Source organism: Chaetura pelagica, unplaced genomic scaffold (assembly GCF_000747805.2).
Source record: "Chaetura pelagica isolate M959 unplaced genomic scaffold, ChaPel_1.0 scaffold356, whole genome shotgun sequence".
Taxonomy (NCBI): Eukaryota; Metazoa; Chordata; class Aves; order Apodiformes; family Apodidae; genus Chaetura; species Chaetura pelagica.
This window is the reverse complement of record NW_009953964.1, coordinates 7,939,857-7,946,049: the sequence shown is the minus strand read 5'-3', so window position 1 is coordinate 7,946,049 and position 6,193 is coordinate 7,939,857.

Here is a 6,193-nt window from a genome sequence, read left to right as displayed (position 1 = left end):
AAATGGTGTAAATGGTTTATTTATTTTAAATAGATCATTAAGATGGTATAATTAATAAATCAGTTACAAAAAAAAAAAGGCAAGAAATTGATAGATGCCAAACCACAATAGCAGTGGCTGCTCTGCTTGCTTCAAAAATGTTTCTGGGGACACTGAACTCATGAACGTGGCCTCTGAAGCACCTTCCTAGATAATTCGTATTCAGCTGAAGGGATGAGGTTCAAGATATGCTTGGTTCATTATAGATGCTTTTTTTGTATTAATTTAGCTTTCTGATTGATAAAAGCTCCACAAATGACCTTGAAAACTTAAAGTATTTAAAAGGACAGCCCTCCTTTACAGCTTGCTCTTTTGTCTGTCTCAAAAAAGATAAAACCTTTAACATCTTAGTCCTGCTAATGCTGGGATGAAAGGCAGAGCTCTTGAGGGAGGGAAGGTGGGTTGCTACTCTTGTGACCTACCTGCTCTACTCAAAATGGATGTTGATTTGCTCCTGCCCAGAGCCAGTGGCCATGGCAATGCAGCAGCACCCAAAGCAAGAATAGAAAATTGCACCCCTGCGAAAACCCCTAGAGATGCTAGTACAGGGGCTTACACCTCCAGTTCTCACCAACTCTTGATGTAAACCCTGAAGGCCAAGAAGTTACATTTCTCCCCAGTGTGGCTGCAATTCTGAAACAGACTTGAATAATTTTCTGTTTTAAAACTTAGTAATTAAGGGCAAGAAAAATATTATTCTAGGAATTGTCAATCTGTTTAACAGATTTTGGCTTAAATTATCTCAGTGTGATGATACAGGTTGCAATAGTTTTCTCTCTTGAGAAGCTGCCAGAGAAGATCTGCAGTAATCACAGAGCACTCTTCCCATTTTAACTTTTCTTGCTTCTGTGTTCTTGTAACTAAAACCTGTAAATCAGGGCAAAAAACTTAATGCTACAGTGAACTTTCTGCTAAATGTAAGCCAGCCTTTCACAACTAACTTGCAAAGAAAAAAATTTTGAACCTCAGTTTACAGAGTTTCCTGGTAACTAAACCACATATAGTCTTAGTCTGACACTAAAGAAGAGTCCAGGGAAGGTACAAGACTGCTACTCCAGTTCTCCAGAACCCAAAAGAGAAGCTACCCCTACCTCTGCTCCAGGGCAGCCTGTGGCTTATGATGAAATAATACTTATTTTTGTAGGAAAATTCTACCTAGTTAACCTTTCTCATCATTATTACTGCTTCAGGAGGCCACTGCTCAGCCTGCTGACTAGCCATTGAGAGGAAGGACATGCTAGACCAACCTGGCTGGGTTAGATAGCTGAGCAGAAAGGATAAGGATGCCTCAAATAAAGCTAAATCCACTTCACATTTTATGGGAGCTGCCAAGGAAATGAAAGTGCTAAGTAATACAAGATACCAAACATTGCTGCAGGTTGGGACAACAAATGGTGCTACACACCTTGGAACAAGAGCAGATACAACTCTTAAGGGGTCAGAAATATTTATACAGTCAAATGGAGTCAGTGTCACTGGTTTTAAGACTGTTTATTTCACCCTACAACAGTCTCCTGTTGTACAACATGACACTTGTAGTGTTCTTAGTCCCCAGGCCTCAATCAAATAAGTGCATTTTTATCACATTCCTGTAACTTCTCCCCAGTCATTTATTCATGTGATCAATTCCTGTGTCCCTCAAATCATTTATGTAGGAAAAAAACACAACCTCTTCTGCCAGACTAAAAAAGACAGACTAGTTGGAGACAAAAGGTGATTCTGTCCCTCAGCACTGGAAAGACATGAGCTGTTGGAGGGGGTCCAGAGAAGGGCCATGAAGATGATCAAAGGGCTGGAGCAGCTCTGCTATGAAGGCAGGCTGAGGGACCTGGGGCTGTTCAGCCTGGAGAAAAGACTCCAGGGAGACCTCATAGCACCTTCCGGTACCTGAAGGGGCTACAGGAAAGCTGGGGAGGAGCTTTTCACCAGAGAGGGCAGTGATAGGACAAGGGGTAATGGTTTTAAACTGAGAGAGGGGAGATTTAGGTTAGACATCAGGAAGAAATTCTTCACCATGAGGATAGGAAGGTGCTGGAATAGGTTGCCCAGGGAGATTGTTGATGTCCCCTCCCTGGAGGTGTTCAAGGTCAGGTTGGATGAGGCTTGTGCAGCCTGGTCTGGTGGGAGGTGTCTCTGCTCATGGCAGATGATCTTTAAGGTCCCTTCCAACCTTAACCATTCTCTGATTCTTTGCAAATAACAGATCACCAGTGCCTTAAACACAACCAATACCTGGAGAAATATAGGACAATGCAGCAGAAACCAGCCCCAAAGCCTTGTGAGCCCAGTCCTCTGCATCCATCCCTTGCTGTGAGGCTGCAGCCACCTTCACCACCACAGAGCTGCTGGTTCTGATGAGCCACCGTTAACCTCCCCAGCTCGATTCAATGTGACAGTGACACTTCACAGCACATTGCACCCAATCTCATTTGAAGCTGACAAAGATTGTTTCTGTTTTATATCTATTGGTTTATTAATGGCCTACAGCCTCTTAAGCAGATGCATATTCATTAGATAGCCAGCTGTTAGGAGGTTCCCAGATGTCGAAAGTAGCTGTCTTGGAATGCTTTTCCTCCCCCACCCCTTATCATGAAACAAAGTAATTGTAGCTCTATTAAAGAACCAGTTAATTACTGAACCAGTACCTTATGGCATGATTTAAAAAAATTTAAAAATCTGCAAATTTGTGAGGTGTAAAGACATTCTTGAAAACAGAGATGAGCTGAGCCTTTGCTGTGAGGTACTCACAGACCTTGCATTGATGCAGAGGCCTGGATGACACCACGTAAACACCCCACAAGCTGCAGACATTCAGGTACACACTAAGTTCTGCAAAGGCACCTTTCTTTATGTTCCACATTTTGCAGAATTTCTCTCTTACCTCTTATCCTTCCTTACCTGGATAGTGGATGCAGAAGCACATATAAAATGAAAATGAGACATCTCATTTTTTAGAGGTCGTTTCCTTCTGCAGCATCCCGGCTGGATAAAACTGTAACCAGATCATTGAACAATCTGTACAGATTGACTTACAAATTCCACAGGCCGTCCTTTTCAGTCTCACAACATTAACCAGGCTCACCTAGTTGTCTTTGCAACTTACTGTTTTTTCCTTTCTTCTCTCTTCCCCCAAAGCACTAAAAACAGTTCCCAAAACACAGGTCTTGGCAATATGACTGCAACAATAACCATCCTCCCACCACCCCCAGGAAGCCCTTCTCCCACTGAAGTGTTTAAAGTCTTAAAGTCAGCTCCAAAACCAAGTGGCTGGGGGAAAAAGGTGCATGATGATTCTCTGTAGTGCACAGCCATTCACTCTCTTTTCCCACCACAACAGCCTTGGAGGAGCAGAAAGCAGAGCACTGCTTTCTCCCCAAGGAGGAGTTGCCCTTCAATTACCAACACAGGAAAGGCAATTGCTGTTCCCAGGCTGCAGGCAGAGCTCCTGGATGGGAAAGTTGGAAGCATACAGGTATTCAGTATTTAGCTTCCTATTCCTGCTTCTTTTTTTTGCCAGTCAAATCCATCAGCAAGTACCTGGAGCTGTTCCAACACTGACAGTTTTTAGCATTAACCAACAAAAAGTTTCCTTTGCAGTCAAATTAAGTATTTCACTTAAAACAAAGGGTTTAAATGTGGGTACAAACCCAACAGGTTTGCCTGTAACAATTTGCAATTTTAGTCAGTGATAGCTCAGAATAAAACTTAAGAAATTAAATAAACAAACCACATCTCCCTTGAAAGCTTTAATCAGAACCAACGGATGGTACCATAAAGTGTCATGTGCTATAAAAGTGTTTACAGTCATGCACAGAAGAATGTGGAGGCAATTTTGTAGCCTGACTCCAGGAGCAAAGGCCTCTGAGAATAAAAGTGTCTTTAGGTATTTGTTATCCTGTTATAGTTGGTATCACCTTGAGTATACAATGCCTGCCTGCATTATGTAAACACTTCATTGATAAGTCCCTCTCCCCCCCCTCCCTTCAGCTGTGTCAGACTGTTCTTAGCTGACAGATACAGCTGGAACAGATGCTGCTATAAATACCCTTGTTTAGGTGTTTTGAATATAATTTCTTTTGTAGAACATGGTGGATGCTCTAGTTATCACTGCACTTGCACCTGTGCTGGAATCTATGACTCCTTTGTACACATCAGGATGCATTTTTTGAATGATTCCATAAATACACACAGGGATGGATTCTGATGTCCCTCGGTCCTCTTCTCAAGTACACACATCCTTTATAAAGGATTTCACTAATTTTAACTTAACTCTTAATAAGTTTGGAAGCTGCAGGATACAGAGGTGATAAAGTTTTCCTCTTATGACCAGACAAACAGTTAATTCCCTCTATTTACTCCCTGCAGGCTCCAAACTCTCACGCCAGTTGCTGTTTTTCAGCACGGTATGAAAAGGCCACACAGCTCTGTCGTCGCAAGTCTACAGTCTGGGGCTTTAAACCTTGGGCACTTTGGACACTACTGTGGTAATTAAACACACTTTTTTTAGGGGATGTAGAGTACAACTTGTGAATATCTGGAAGAAGAGCAAGGAATTCAGATTTGTGCAGAGGGGCAGCTGGGGAAGGCCCAATTCCTACCAGTATGATAGCACCGTGTGGCTAAGTGCTACAGAGCTCACAGTCAGCCAGAGCCTGGCTTCTGGAGAGCCTGCAGGTTTGAAAATGAGGAAAGGAGTTGTACTAACAAACATAACAGCACAATTTAGGGTATATTATGCAGCAGCTGATACATGGTTTATCTGTCATAATTCATACAGTAGCTCATTTGTATTTTTACCTGGAAAGATAATTTCTAATATATTCATTTTGCTTGTATCTGAACAATCAGAGATGGAAACATCAGGATATCCATCTTAAGTTCAATGCTGTTTTAAGCAAATCCAACCTATTTTATATGCAGTTTGTATCTAAAGAGGTAAACCATATTTAACTGGGGAGAGGATGGGATAAAACTTACATGCAACAGGCTCTCATCACTGCAGGGTGAAGATGCATCAGGGTGTACCTGGCCCACCTTCTAAAGGAATCTTTCTGGGTGTCTTTTTCTTAAGTTTACTTTGGTTCCAAGAACTTCCTTCTCATCCACCTGCAGACAATCTGGCTGGCGGAAAGAGACTTCACACTCCATAAAATCTTCTCCATAATTTGGATACTGTTCCACAAGATGAACAACGTATGGTAGGGGCAGTGAATCATAGGAGTTGGAAAGGACCTCTAAAGATCGAGTCCAACCCCCCTGCCAGAGCAGGATCACCCAGGGCAGAGCACACAGCAACAAATCCAGATGGGTCCTGAAAGTCTCCAGAGAAGGAGACTCCACAACCTCTTTGGGCAGCCTGTCCCAGTGCTCAATCACCCTCCCAGTAAAGAAGTTTCTCCTTATGTTGAGGTGGAACTCCTGTGTTGTAGCTTGGTACCATTTCCTTGTTACAACTGCTCCCCAAGCCTGTGCTCCCTAAGGCATAATGGACACAACCACAAAGATCCTTACCAAACTGACCAAATGGAGTTTCCACTTGAGTTATTCTAACCCCTCACAAATGTGCTTCATTATCATTAACCTCCTTTTAGAAGCTCAGTCACTGGTTCCCCCGAAGAGATGTGAACAACCTGAACAAGGACACGATCCTTCAGCTCAAAGCCAGCTATCTAGCCAGCTCACCTGACCCTACAAGGACACCACCTGTGAGCAGAAAACCCCCTCAGAAAACCTTCTGGAGTGAGAGGAGCACTGCACCCCTCAAGCCCTACAAAAGCAGCACTGACTCCAGGCTCAGTTTTTGTGCCACCCACCTACTGCCCCAGGAACTCGCCATCTTCCCACCACAATTTGGCACAGATTGAACCAGTTTGCATCTTCCCCTCTGTCAGAACTCAGGGTTTTGAAGATGATTATTCCAAATCAGTGTAAAGATTTCAGAAAAGGAACCAGAGTGATCTCTCCTACTCAGCTGTTCAAGCCTGCCTTGATTACTTTGATGTAACAACACTTGAAAGCTCCTATTCTTTGAAACTAATTTAAACACATTGAATTGTTGAAAGATTAAAAACCGCAGTCAGCTAATTACACTCACTCTCATCTCTTATTCAGCAAATGAATCACTTTTCATTACCACTTAGCTGAAGTACATGAA